The 13,554-nt window shown below is 36.7% G+C and overlaps 1 long non-coding RNA gene across 1 annotated transcript in view; it reads left to right on the plus strand.

The window, feature by feature from the left end:
- Positions 1 to 13,080, plus strand: part of LOC129436099 (uncharacterized) — a 70,484-nt gene extending 57,404 nt beyond the window's left edge. The window contains exon 4 of the long non-coding RNA XR_012359244.1: positions 12,780 to 13,080. This is a non-coding gene — a long non-coding RNA (uncharacterized lncRNA). The remainder of the gene's footprint in view (positions 1 to 12,779) is intronic.
- The last annotated feature ends 474 nt before the right edge of the window (positions 13,081 to 13,554 follow it).

Raw genomic sequence — 13,554 nt, forward strand, 5'->3', positions numbered from 1 at the left:
CTCAAGTAGGCTATTTAGGGTAAACTCCCCTTCCATTTTAGCAATAGCAGGCAGCTGCAGGATCTCTTCAACCTAAATGAAATTAAATCCTAATTTCTAATGCTAATCGAATGACTTCAGGACTTCAGTCTCCTTAAAAAAGCTCAAGATGTGTTTCGTGCAAAGAGAGGTCACACTGAATTCTGACTGATGCCTGAAGAAGACACATTTAGTTTTGAAAATTGTTTTGTTTTTAATTTTGTGTACATATTTTCTGTTTGTATCTTAAAAAAGAGTGAAAATAAATATGGACATTAAAACTTTGCTAAAACAACAAAGCTGGTGATGGTGGCCTGAAGGGGTTCGCACACCAGATGCGGAGCTCAGCGCCGTTCTAACGTATATTTTACATTTTGTAGTAGGCGCTGTCTGACTAGGCTCGCGCTATTTAATGTGCACTTCTGGTGTAGGAAACCTCTGAGTTGTCGCTGTGTGTCCGGTGTACGACCAACTTAAGACTTTTGCACAGTACTGTACATATTTCACAGAAATGTGTCACACCTGTGGTGCATGATGGGCAGTCGAGTCTGCAGGGTCTCATAACTCGAAACGAAACAGAAATGGCATGAGGATGCAATTTGACAGTCCAGTATTGTGTGTGATCTTCAGTTGTTAAGTGTGTGATACCCAATTGACACAGATGTGATACCTACAGTAGCATTTAAACATCTGTTAAGATGTTAAAAGTTGTAAAGTAAAGCATAATCAAGCCTTAAGTTAATCTCAGCTCAAAAGAAGCAGCATGCAAAAGATGATGTCTGCAGCTGCCAGACAAATAAGTTGTCTTCAGACCGACATTTCTAAGACTTGTCCTTGACCTTTGTGCATCAGTACATAGAGAGTAAAAAGAAAGTAATAAATACTCAGTTTCAGTATCAGTCTGACAGCTCGTGCATTGATTTTAAGCATGTGCCCTGTTAAGAGTTCTGCAACAAACCATGAAACAAAGGTCATTGTGCTAAATCTGACACCAGCTGTGAGGGTGTGCGTTTGTGAGTCAGTCATCAGGAGGGTTGTGTTGTGTTGTGCGTGTGTCTGATAGAGTCAGGCAGTGGGTCAGTCAAATGCCCAACTCAGCATTTCTACTAGCCGAACACTAATATGATTTAGCTTTATCCTGGGGCTAAACCCAACACAAAGGGGATGAGACAGAACATGTTTTTAGAGGAGGTCAACGGTCTTCCATATAACTCTAAATTATAGCCATTGACATAGGCATGTGCTCACATAATCAGATTATATATTCTCAGGAGAACCAACACACAAACTAATTCAAAGTATACACATATTTTTGTTCATGCAGTTTAAAGGCCGTATTAAAACTGTTCCACCCACAATATTTTTTATATTTATCTAAATTGCAAAGCTAACAAATGATCACCTGCATTTAATTTGAATTTACCTTGAATTTACAATTAATTTAATATTTTATCTCATTTAGACCAGTGAGGAGTTGCTATAAATTATAAGAATACATTTGAATTAGTTTAAGTTATTTCAACTTTATTTATAGCAACTTCTCATTAGTCAAGAAAGTTGAAATTAATTGCAAATCCAAGATGATTAAACTTAAAAATGTAAGTGCAACAAGGAATTTTTACACTGTAGTGCAGTGTTTTACAGTGTTCATAGCACAACAAGAAAACACAGAAAACAAGAGAGATTTTAATCATACTTAAACAGTATGTAGCTTTTCTGAGACTAGACATTTGACATTATCCAGCCATTAGTTGAGTCCAGTCCAGTAGATCTACAATTAAACTTATCATAAAATATTTGGTATATGAAAACTTATAAGAAGTAAAAAGACACACAATTTTATAAAAAACAAAAACAGATATTCATAAAAACTGTATGACCAGACTGATCTTGGCATTGAAGGGATAGTTCACCCACAAATGAAAAATGTCAAGGCACCATAAAAGCACCACAAGTAATCTATAACAACTATAGGGACGCAACACTGAAAACTCTAAGAAGTTGACTGAACTCATTTTAATGAGTAAACTCATTGCCTCAATTAAATTAAGTAATGGTTCTCCCAAAAACTTATATATTAAAGTTCCCCTAACTTGGAGTTTGTACAGTGTACTTAAACAATTAAAGTAATATTTCAATTTCTTAAAAGAAAAATCCAGATAATTTACTCACCACCATGTCATCCAAAATGTTGATGTCTTTCTTTGTTCAGTCAAGAAGAAATTATGTTTTTTTGAAGAAAACATTGCAGGATTTTTCTTATTTTAATGGACTTTAATAGACACCAACAATTAATACTTAACTCAACACTTAACAGTTTTTATTCAATGGAGTTTCAAAGGACTATAAACAATCCCAAACGAGGCATAAGGGTCTTATCTAGATAAAACGATAAAAATAACAAATATACACTTTTAAAGCACAACTTCTCGTCATGTAGATCTGGTTGTGATGCGCCAGCTGACCCCACGCAATACGTCATGACGTCAAGAGGTCACAGAGGACGAACGCGAAACTTCGCCCCGGTGTTTACAAGTGTTGAGAAAGAGGACCGTTCCGACGTTGTTGTATGTGGAATGATACTAATTAATGTCTTTGTGTCAGTTTATTGTTTACAATGGTCCGCAAATGTGCGTTTTATATATGTAACACGTGACCTCCCTACGTCACTACGCATTTACGTTAGGTCTCCCTGGACCGTACCTAGACGAAAAGTTGTGGTTTAAAAGAGCATATTTTTTATTTTTCTTGTAAAAAATGACAATCGTTTCGCTAGATAAGACCCTTTTGCCTCGTTTGGGATCGTTTAGAGTCCTTTGAAAAAAACTGTTATGTGTTGAGTTTAGTGTTAAGTGTTGGTGTCCACTAAATCCATTAAAATTAGAAAACTCCTGCAATGTTCTCCTCAAAAAACACAACTTCTTCTCGACCGAACAAAGCAAGACACCAACATTTTGGATGACATGGTGGTGAGTAAATTATCTGGATTTTTCTTTTAAGAAAATTGACTATTCCTTTAAGTTCACTTGGTGTTCAACCTTAATTGTCATTTAAAGGACAAGTTCGGTATTTTACACTTAAAGCCCTGTTTTCAGATTGTTTATGATGAAATAGAACGGTTATGGAGATATGATGCTGTCCCTAGAATTTTCGGGTGTTTGTTCTATCACCTCCCACCTCTACAATGGCTGCATAGGTGCACTAGAACAATCCTTCCTAAAATGCATTAAACTTTCGTTTACAAAGACGTGAAACTCAGCGAGTTGTCAGGGGTCTTCACTGATATGCTCACACAAAAATCGCCGCAAAAGACGCTTTCCAACAGATGCTTTAGCATTTGTTGTAAACTTGTGGACCTATTTTTCCAAACGCCTCACACCCGTATATTCTTCCGCTGAGAGCTTGAATAATAGACACTCTAGCCCAGTTGGTGGCGATAATCTGCCTTTGCCAATTGCAAGAATACAAATAAGGTTCCCGGCGCGGAGTAATACCGTACCTCACAGCCCATCTAATACAAGTCAATGGAGTTGGACAAAAAATATGATAAAACCTGTTGGAAAGCGTCTTTTGCAGCGATTTTTGTGTGAGCATATCAGTGAACACCCCTGACCACTCAGTGAGTTTCATGTCCAAATTTCAGTCAAAACCGTTCTATTTCATCATAAACAATCTGAAAACAGGGCTTTAAGTGTAAAATACTGAACTTGTCCTTTAACTTTATATAACAATGTAAAGTTTTCAGGACTGACTCTATGTCAACTAATAAATGAACTTAATACTTAACAGAAGCACACAACAAACTGCACTGTTCATGTGTAGCTTCATTATAGAGAAATACAATGAGTTAAATGTGGTGCATGCATACCAAAGGAAACACTGATCACCTAAACAGTAATTTACAAAAAATAAATAAGAAGAAATTGTATTATCAACTATACAGGATGTCCTATCAGTTGTTATTCTTTGAAAGATAAATCATTCAAAATTTTCAGGTGCAAGGGCTTATGGGTATTCCTCACTAGCATTTTGAACTGATAATCTTAAATTAATTGCACTTGATTTTTTTTAAGTTTATGGTTTATGTAAGTTTAAAGTTAAAGTTGAATGAACAAAGATAGTTAAGTTATGGATCCAAAATGCTAAATTTAAGTCATAATTGCTTGGCTTTTTGAGTACAAACTGCATTAGGGCTTTCAGTGAACAATGTATGGTTCTATAATCGGTATCGGTAAAGCAATTTTTCTCACTAACAGACATTGGCTGATTGTTTAAAAACAAATCGTGATTAAGGCTGATTCATTTTGGGCAATCAAAAGGGCTGGAAAAACATATTAGGACACATGCTGTGTGATTATTTTGTATTGGGTGACAATAGCAGCAGGATTGCAATCATTACGCACTGCACTGCTAGCATTTTATGGTTTCAAAATTTAAAACAAGACGTAAAAGCCGAACTATATATCTATCAGTATTGGCAGATTTCATTTTAAATAACTTCATACCGGCACAGAAACTTTATATGTGCATCCACACATACAACCTATACACTGTATAACAAGTTTTCTGAAGCCATACAACATCTTTGTGTGATGAGTAGACTACCATTTAGGTCATTATTCTCTGAAAATCTTGATTGTCACCCATGGTCACCACACAATTTCACTGTACGAAACAGTAGCTATACATTCCGCTATAAAAAAAATCACAATAAAAGAGAGAACGATGTGGGGTTTGTGGGGGTGAGTGAATTTTCATTTTTGGGTCAAGTACTCCTTTAACCCGTTTTTATACACAACCATAAACATCTATGGATGTCATCACACAACAACAAGATTAAGGGCAACATGCACAGGCATGAATGAGAAGGAGAGAAAGAGATGAAGCTGGCCTTTATCAGAGTCAGCGCTATCAGCGCTTGCCCTTTTCTCCTTCAGTAGATTGTGTACGCTTTGCTTAAGTCTGTTGACAGTGCATGGAGAATGCGGGATATGTCCGGATTATGCTGGGTGATGGGGCTCGCTTACTCCAAACACACACACACTTGTTTTCATTAGGCACGGATGCTGAGAGCTCGTATTAGATGTTGACCTCCATTATGAGCGTATGCGGCCGAGCGTCAGGCTAAGCGCATCACGCCTGCTCCTTTCGCAGCCAGAAATGCTGCAAACAGACAAATGTGCATAATAGCTTGCACTTTGGTAATGTCAAGTCAAATTAGAGCATGGTCAAACTCAACATTGGGCTGCTGTGCAAGGTTTCTGATCTCTGTGTCTACACACACACACACACACTCTCTTAGCTATCTGAATAGGCAGATGTATACATTCTTATGTTGTTTTTATATACAGCTAATTGTAATAGCTACAGTCTGTACCATAACAGAAAGTCTTTTGCATTTTCAAGAATAATAAATAAATAAATAAATAAATATAAATAAATAAATACTCCTAAAGGATTATTAGGAACACCTGTTAAATTTCTCATTATTGCAGTTATCGAATCAACCAATCACATGGCAGTTGCTTTAATGCATTTAGGGGTGCGGTCCTGGTCAAGACAATCTCCTGTACTCCAAACTGAATGTCAGAAAGGTGATTTAAGCAATTTTGAGCGTGGCATGGTTGTTGGTGCCAGATGGGCTGGTCTGAGTATTTCACAATCTGCTCAGTTACTGGGATTTTCACCCACAACCATTTCTAGGGTTTACAAAGAATGGTGTGAAAAGGGAAAAACATCCAGTATGCGGCAGTCCTGTGAGCTTGTTGATGCTAGAGGTCAGAGCAGAATGGGCCAACTGATTCAAGCTGATAGAAGAGCAACTTTGACTGAAATAATCACTCGTTACAACCGAGGTATGCAGCAAAGCATTTGTGAAGCCACAACACGCACAACCTTGAGGCAGATGGACTACAACAGCAGAAGAGCCCACCGAATACTATTCATCTCCACACTAAATATGAAAAAAGGCTACAATTTGCAAGAGCTTACCAAAATTGGACAGTTGAAAACTAGAAAAATGTTGCCTGGTCTCGATTTCTGTTCAGATGGTAGAGTCCGAATTTGGCGTAAACAGAATGAGAACATGGATCCATCATGCCTTGTTACCACTGTAAAGGCTGGTGGTGGTGGTGTAATGGTCTGGGGGATGTTTTCTTGGCACACTTTAGGCCCCTTAGTGCCAATTGGGCATTGTTTAAATGCCACGGCCTACCTGAGCATTGTTTCTGACCATGTCCATCCCTTTATGACCACCATGTACATCTGATGGCTACTTCCAGCAGGATAATGCACCATGTCACAAAGCTCGAATCATTTCAAATTGGTTTCTTGAACATGACAATGAGTTCACTGTACTAAAATGGCCCCCACAGTTACCAGATCTCAACCCAATAGTGCATTTTTGGGATGTGGTGGAACAGGAGCTTCGTGCCCTGGATGTGCATCCCACAAATCACCATCACTGAGGCGGTACCCTTTCAAAAAGTAGACCTTTGCACCTATAGAGAGTGCATATTAGTGCCTCAAAGGTACATATTGATACCAAATGTATTACCTTTTAAAATATATTAGGAACTTTTGAATGGGTACTGCCCCAGTGACAGCTTGGGTGCATTTTTGGACCATTTTTGATTAGTGTATTGATATGCACAGTATGTATACACACACAACCATTCTTACACAAACTATTTTACACAAATTGGACAAAATGCAATAATGCAAAAAATAAATGAAATGAGCAATAGAACAAAACGAAGAATAGATAATAGTGTTGGCACTAATAATGGGCCTTTGCATTTCACGTTTGAGTTTTCGACTATATTTGGCACAAATATAGCTTCATGATAAAAAGAGGAATGGATTAGGAAGGGATTAGTTTAATAAAATTAACTGGAGTCAAACCCCCACCCTCAAGTAGTTGTATGCAGCATACCATGATCCACATTGCCTTGATTTGCGATGCCCACATAAACACGAATAGTCTTGCGATGACACATCTGCCGTAAAGCCAGAGGCAAACACTCCTGCTTTGTGTGGTTACCAACATTTCTGTTTGCAGAAGGCTGTGCCATAATCACAGTGGGTTCAGGAGGTGTGTGGAGTGGATGTATGACACTCAAAGTCACACTACTAGATATCTCTCTGTTTGTGTTGCTCTCTTCTTAAGTGCAGTGTGTTGTACTGAAGTACAAAAACACAAAGACTGCCTTGTTATATAAGGAGTTTTTGAGGAATGTTCGGGGGCGAGTAAATTAGAGTTGGCCATTGAGCTTTTTGTTGTCATAAGGATAAATCATTTCTCCAATCTGAAATGTCATTTAATATCTACTGTAGACTCTATAAATACAGAGTCTTAATATTACACAAAGATTGCATTAATATTTACTTTTGCCCACGGTTTGATAAAAAAGTTACTTTAGATGTAAATTCGATGAACTTTCAAAGTGCAGATTTACTGGAAAGTGTCTAATATGCGAAGATGTGTCTTTGTCTCATTTGCTTAAAGTATTTTTGGGCCGCAGGGTACGCAAACATACATAGATTTATTAAGAAAGATTTAGTAGATCTTTAACTAACCAGCATGTCGGGGCACTGTGGCCTTTTCAGCCGAGAGAAATTGATGACCAAACCTCGGCCATCATCGTGGAAATCAGTGTCTTTTGACATGTGTGGCTTGACCTTTGAGTCAGAAACTACAAGGAAAGTCACCCAACAATGAGTTTGTCTTCCACAAACTATTCCGTCTCTTGTCGGCCCTGTGAAGGTGTGTGAGTGTATTATTTGAGATTAGTGTGGTAATTGAAGATCTGTGGTGCGATGGGTGCATTGCCTAATTGGGCAGATGGCTCTGTCAACTTCCCTCAGTGATGCAGTGGCCTTTAAGCACAACACACACACACACCCATGCACAGACGTAGTTATCATTTCCCCTTTTGCCTGCACCATCAGCCCTTTCTCCCAGAGATAAACCTCCATCTGTTTATCTGAAAGGATGCCTGAAGATTTGTATGGGTGAGAGTGAGTACATTAGAAGTTCCCTCTGGCCTGCATAACTGTACAAGGCTGTGTTGTGTTTTTTTTTTCATGGGACTCTTGTGAACATTCAAGGCTTCGAGTCGGAGCAGTTTAACTCAAGCCCTGTTGAATCCTATTGTTACTGCGTGTGTAATCCGCAGTCACTAATCTTCGTTCTTACATATCTCTCTGGAATACTTGATAATGATTGGTCAGTTGTGGCGTTCAGTGGTCAAATATGTTTGCATAATGACTGCCTAGTCGTATAATTGATCGATACCCTAGGTAACCGTTTTCTTACATGGTTAGCTAGCTTCATGTCTCTCTGCTCTTTTCATTCTAATAAAATAATTCAATTTAACTCAATAATTCATAACTCAATATTTCATGTCTGTTTATTTATTTATTTGGTAAGCAGCCATGCTATAATTAAAAATAATGTATAGGCCAATCTGTCATTATTGTGAAAGCCCTTCAGGATGATACAAAAAACTACCAGATCACCTTGATGAGGTTTATTTTATGATAATGACTTGCTGACTATAAATTACCCCGTGGTTATTTTACAGTGCACCTCTTTTGCTTTTAAGCTATGATGGTAGTTAATGTGGCACTCGTGTGGTTATTAAACATTTTGTAATTAATGATACTGAACCGAATATCTTGTTGGTCATTTTTTGATTTATATGTGTGTATGTATGTATGTATGTGTGTTTACATGTAAAATTTGTAGAAGACAAATGTGATAAATCTTCACACACTGTATCCAGTGAATGTACAGTAGGTGCCTGCCTACTGCTACCGCCGTCTTTGGCATGTACCTGTAAAACTTACTGTGTATACAGTATAGTATATGTTGTATATACAGTAATATAACCACAGTAATGTCTGTGGGTGTGCATGCTTGGACATGACAGTAAACATGTGATAGCAATAAAATCTGTTAATAAAATAGCGTTTCTCTTGCCGTACTAAGTAGTTATTTATTTATTTATTTATTATCTTTATTTGTATTGTTTTCCAGGAAAATATATAAACTTGAAACAATATAAATGTATATTTCAGAAATGTGATATTTATAATAAATTAATTAATTATCTTTGCTGCTTAAAAAGCCAACATTATTTCCAAGTAAATAAATAAATATGGTATCATGGTAAGAAAAATACATTGAGTCTGTGGAAGCTAGGTCAAAATCTCATAATTAAGAGCAAAGTTTGATTTTTACTATGACTTTAATCTTTGACATGACCTTACTCAATATTAAAGATATCAAGGTTATGTTTTCACAGAATGTTCTTTAAATAAAGTAGTATGATTGTAAAAATCCCAAAAAATTACTTTGCATGAGCGCATACAATTATCATTGAATGTCTTATTTTATTCCTTTTAAAGTAAATTTTCCTTGTACCGTTTAGTTTTACTAGACAACAAGACAAAATACTTTTTAGCAGTACATCAGTGGTATTGGGCCATGTGTACCGCTTGACTTATCAGTGAATCTTTAGCTCCTCTCAGGCAGTTGTTCTTTGAGTTCCTCAGAGCTGGATTGATGTCTGTCTGACAGTCTCTTTAAACTGCTCTGTGATCAGACTAAACTGAGAAGCTCTTTGATGACTGTTTGGAGCTGAACTGCTCTCAGGACAATTGTCTGGAAGTGCAGCAGCTCTGAGAGGTTAGAGCTTGTGGAGGAAGAGCGCAGGATATTTGTAGCTGTTGCTTTATCTTGTTTTCCAGTGGCTCCCCAGAGACCCCCAAGTACATGATGTGGTAAATAGCAGTTTTGTTGAGAGAGAGAGAGAGAGAGAGAGAGAGAGAGAGAGAAAGAGAGAGAAAGAGAGAAATAGAGACATGATTTTATCAGACCCACTATGCTGATGTTCATTAAGGAGAATGTAAAGTAAGAAAATGCGCACATGTGGATCAGAGAGAAGCAGATGGGAATGGAAGGAAAGTGAAACAAATACACAAACTTTTTAAAAGGTATTTTACAAAGTGGCTAATTCATATTAATTCATGCGACCAACTTCCTAGTTTTTTGTAGGATTTGCTTTTGCCCCTGTGTGGTGGGTTTAGGGCCGGGTTGGACCACCATTTTTGTACGATGCACTTTGCACAAATTCATACGAATTTTCCAACTCGTCAAATATGTACAAATTCCCATGAGATCAGGTTGGGTTTAAAGTTAAAACAGATTTGTGTATTCACTAATGGGTTTCTAAAATAAATTTATAACAAACAAAACACATTTTACCTTATATACAAAACTATCTTTTAGTATTGATACACATCATTATCCAACAATGCATGCAATAGGTGGTAGTTTTATTTTGCCTATACACTGAAAAAAATATTTATTCAATTTACTACATTTTTTAAGGTAAGTGGTTGCAATCAATTTATTTAAGCTACATTTATTAAACAAAAGTTTTTTGTTTTGTTTTTCTTTTTTTTGTTAACCAAAATCTTCTATCACGATAGGATTCATTTTATATCATGATAACGATATGTATCACGGTAGGGTTTTTTATAGTTTAATAAGGTTTTTCTGTTATTTCTAATACCATAAAAATGTTCATAATTCTCACAAAAACCTTATACAAGCATAAAAGGAAGATAAAAACAAACAAAACTCAAGCTTTCTAAAGATAAACAGTCAATGATAAAGGAATGATAATAAATATAATAATTATGTATGTGTGTATATATTTTTTATTTAAGGTTGAAAAGTGATTTAGTCAAGAGCAGTGAGAGATTTTCTCTTAATGCTGTTTAATAAACACGAGTGACAGACAGGAGCAAAATTAGGGTACTTCCCCTTTAAGACCGGATCTAATACACTTTTACACATGCGCTTTCTCTTTAAGCTGTTTACTTTCTCTTGAGCCATAAATGGTCGTGTTTATGAGCATACTTGCAAAAAATTGAATTTTGACGCATATATGTATTTAAGGCCAATAAAGCCGGAAAAATGCTCACGAGCTTAATGAGCAGCGGTTAGGCGACTTGCACGCTCCTCACAGATAGAAAGAGCAGCGTCTGCGTTTCTTGTGCGATCAGACACAGAAAGAGCGCACGCATATAGATCTGTTGTTTGTGTTTCAATGGCTTAAAATAACTTGTTTTAAAACAGAATACATGTACAAACGTTACGTTTCCATAACCATGCGCACATGAGCGTGACGTGGGCGCGTAACCTCGATAGAGACGATAGTCCAAAATCTCTACCGGTTGACAAATTTCTACCGGTTAATTATGTCTACCGGTTTATCGCCCACCCCTAGTTAACATGTAGCTTAAATAAATTGATTGTGCAGTGAGATTGCAACCAACGGCTCAGTCCACTGAAACGCATAAAGAAGCTACGGTAGCTGCCACAGGACAAACATGTTGTTGTTTAAGACAAAATACAGTAGTGCCTAGGGCTGTCACAATGATTAAATAATCGTCTCATCATGATAGTTTGACATCATCGCGATAATTTAAGATCACCGCAATGATTGCATATCTCTCTAAAAACAAAAGGGGAGCTGCAGTGCCTGTATTAAACGAGACGCAATACATTGCAAAGTCATTCATACAGTGGAAAAACAGCATTTAAAGAATGCTGCAAAGCTTTGATAAGACGTATGAACTGGCAGGTAAAACATACATCTCCAAAACAGCAATTCCAAATTTGTAATTCCAAATTTTTTGGAAGTAAAGGACGCTATTCTTAAGGATCTGTAAAGAATTGATTTTTTAGCAGGCACTACAGACATGTGGTCCAGTACTAATATTACCTTAGTTGGTGAAAATAATTTCATGAACAAACAAAAAAATGTATGAGAATTAAATGTCAAAGCAATAAAACAGACAATTAATCGTCATAATCGCCACAATTTAGTAGGCAATTAACCGTCCGCCAAATTTCATAATCGTGACAGCCCTAGTAGTGCCAAAACACAGTTTGTCCGTTTAGGGCTACCGTAGAAACATGGCGGCACAAAATGGCAACTTCCATGTAAGCGGACCCTCGGTGTATGTAGATAAAACATCTCATTCTTAGGTAATAAACACATAACAGTTCATTATGTAAGGTCTTTATACACTGATAATATAGTTATCTAGATTATATTGCATTTCTGTCAAGAGATCCTTATAAATGTTACACACTGCACCTTTAATATTAATTCAGAGAGATTCTGTTAGAGGTCTCTTATCTTATTTTCGATTTAGATTTACTCAGAGATATTTTTGTGTTAAATATATATTTATGTAAAATAATGTGATGTATTGTCACATGATAGATTATAGGACCCCAGGAAGAATAGCTTTTAGAGCTTATGCCAAATAAAACAAACACACAAACAAACTGATACAAATGTAGCTTGAATACACTGTAAGTAGCTCTGGAAAAAAGGTCAGAGCGGGTCAGAGGTAACAGCTTTTGTTTTTGTGCTTACTTGTACAGAAAAAGCCATCTGATTCACTTGAAAAGCAGTATTGTTAGTGCCTTGAATTAAAAAAAGCATAATTTCAGTTTGTTACTTCCTTCATAAATTTACATTAAATGTAGAAAAACTTAATCTAGCGGAGTTATCTCAACATTTGTTCCAACCAACCCCAGTCACCCCTAGTGACAGTAGCTTTTGTGATAAAATAATTAATCTCACCACATGCGAATCTGCCAACAAATCTCTCTGTCTTTCTGTCTCTCTCTCTCTCTCTCTCTCTATGTCTGTCTATCTTTCTCCCTGTCTCAGAACATCAGCACTGGCTGTTTAAATGTGTCCTGGGAAAGAAGAGATGCAACAGAGGTGACAACGTGAACCAAGCAATGAGGTACACGCACGCAGTCACACTTAATGAAAGCTTTTGTTAAGTCTACAGCTGTGTTGTTTTCTGTGTGCTTCTGTGAGTCGGGCCGGGTGACAGGTACAAGATAAAAATAGAGAGACGAGAAAAAATCTAGAGAAAGAAGAGATAGTAAACATGAATATTCGATGCCTCCTTTAAACCGTTCTGATGTCATTTTAAATACCTAATGGATTAAATTGCCTATAATGCAATGTTATATCTGAAGATTTATGCAAATGGTCTTCAAATTATCCACGGACTGTTTTCTCGCATTGTTAAGGGAAAAATATAAAGCATTACACCACAGACACAAAATGTCCCATTTGTTATTTAAATTTATTCAACATTTCCAAAAGATAGAGTAGGACTGACAAACATAGCATAGATTTATTTAATTTACAGCTTGGTTATTTCTTGTATATCTTCTCTGTAGAGGCTTAGCTAAACGTGTCTGATGCAATCTCATTGGCTCTATATCACATCATTGACTGGCTAAAGTATAGAACATTTGTCAAACCAATAATGTGGCAAAGACAAAATACAGTTCATGCTCTGGTGTTCGATACACACACGCACACACATACGCACATGCACGCTCACAAATAAATCTCATTTGCACACATTCATTCGCTCAATAAGAATAAAATACTGTCGCATAAATATTCTCACTGCTGACTAAGT

This window comes from Misgurnus anguillicaudatus, chromosome 19 (assembly GCF_027580225.2).
Source record: "Misgurnus anguillicaudatus chromosome 19, ASM2758022v2, whole genome shotgun sequence".
NCBI classification, from domain to species: Eukaryota; Metazoa; Chordata; class Actinopteri; order Cypriniformes; family Cobitidae; genus Misgurnus; species Misgurnus anguillicaudatus.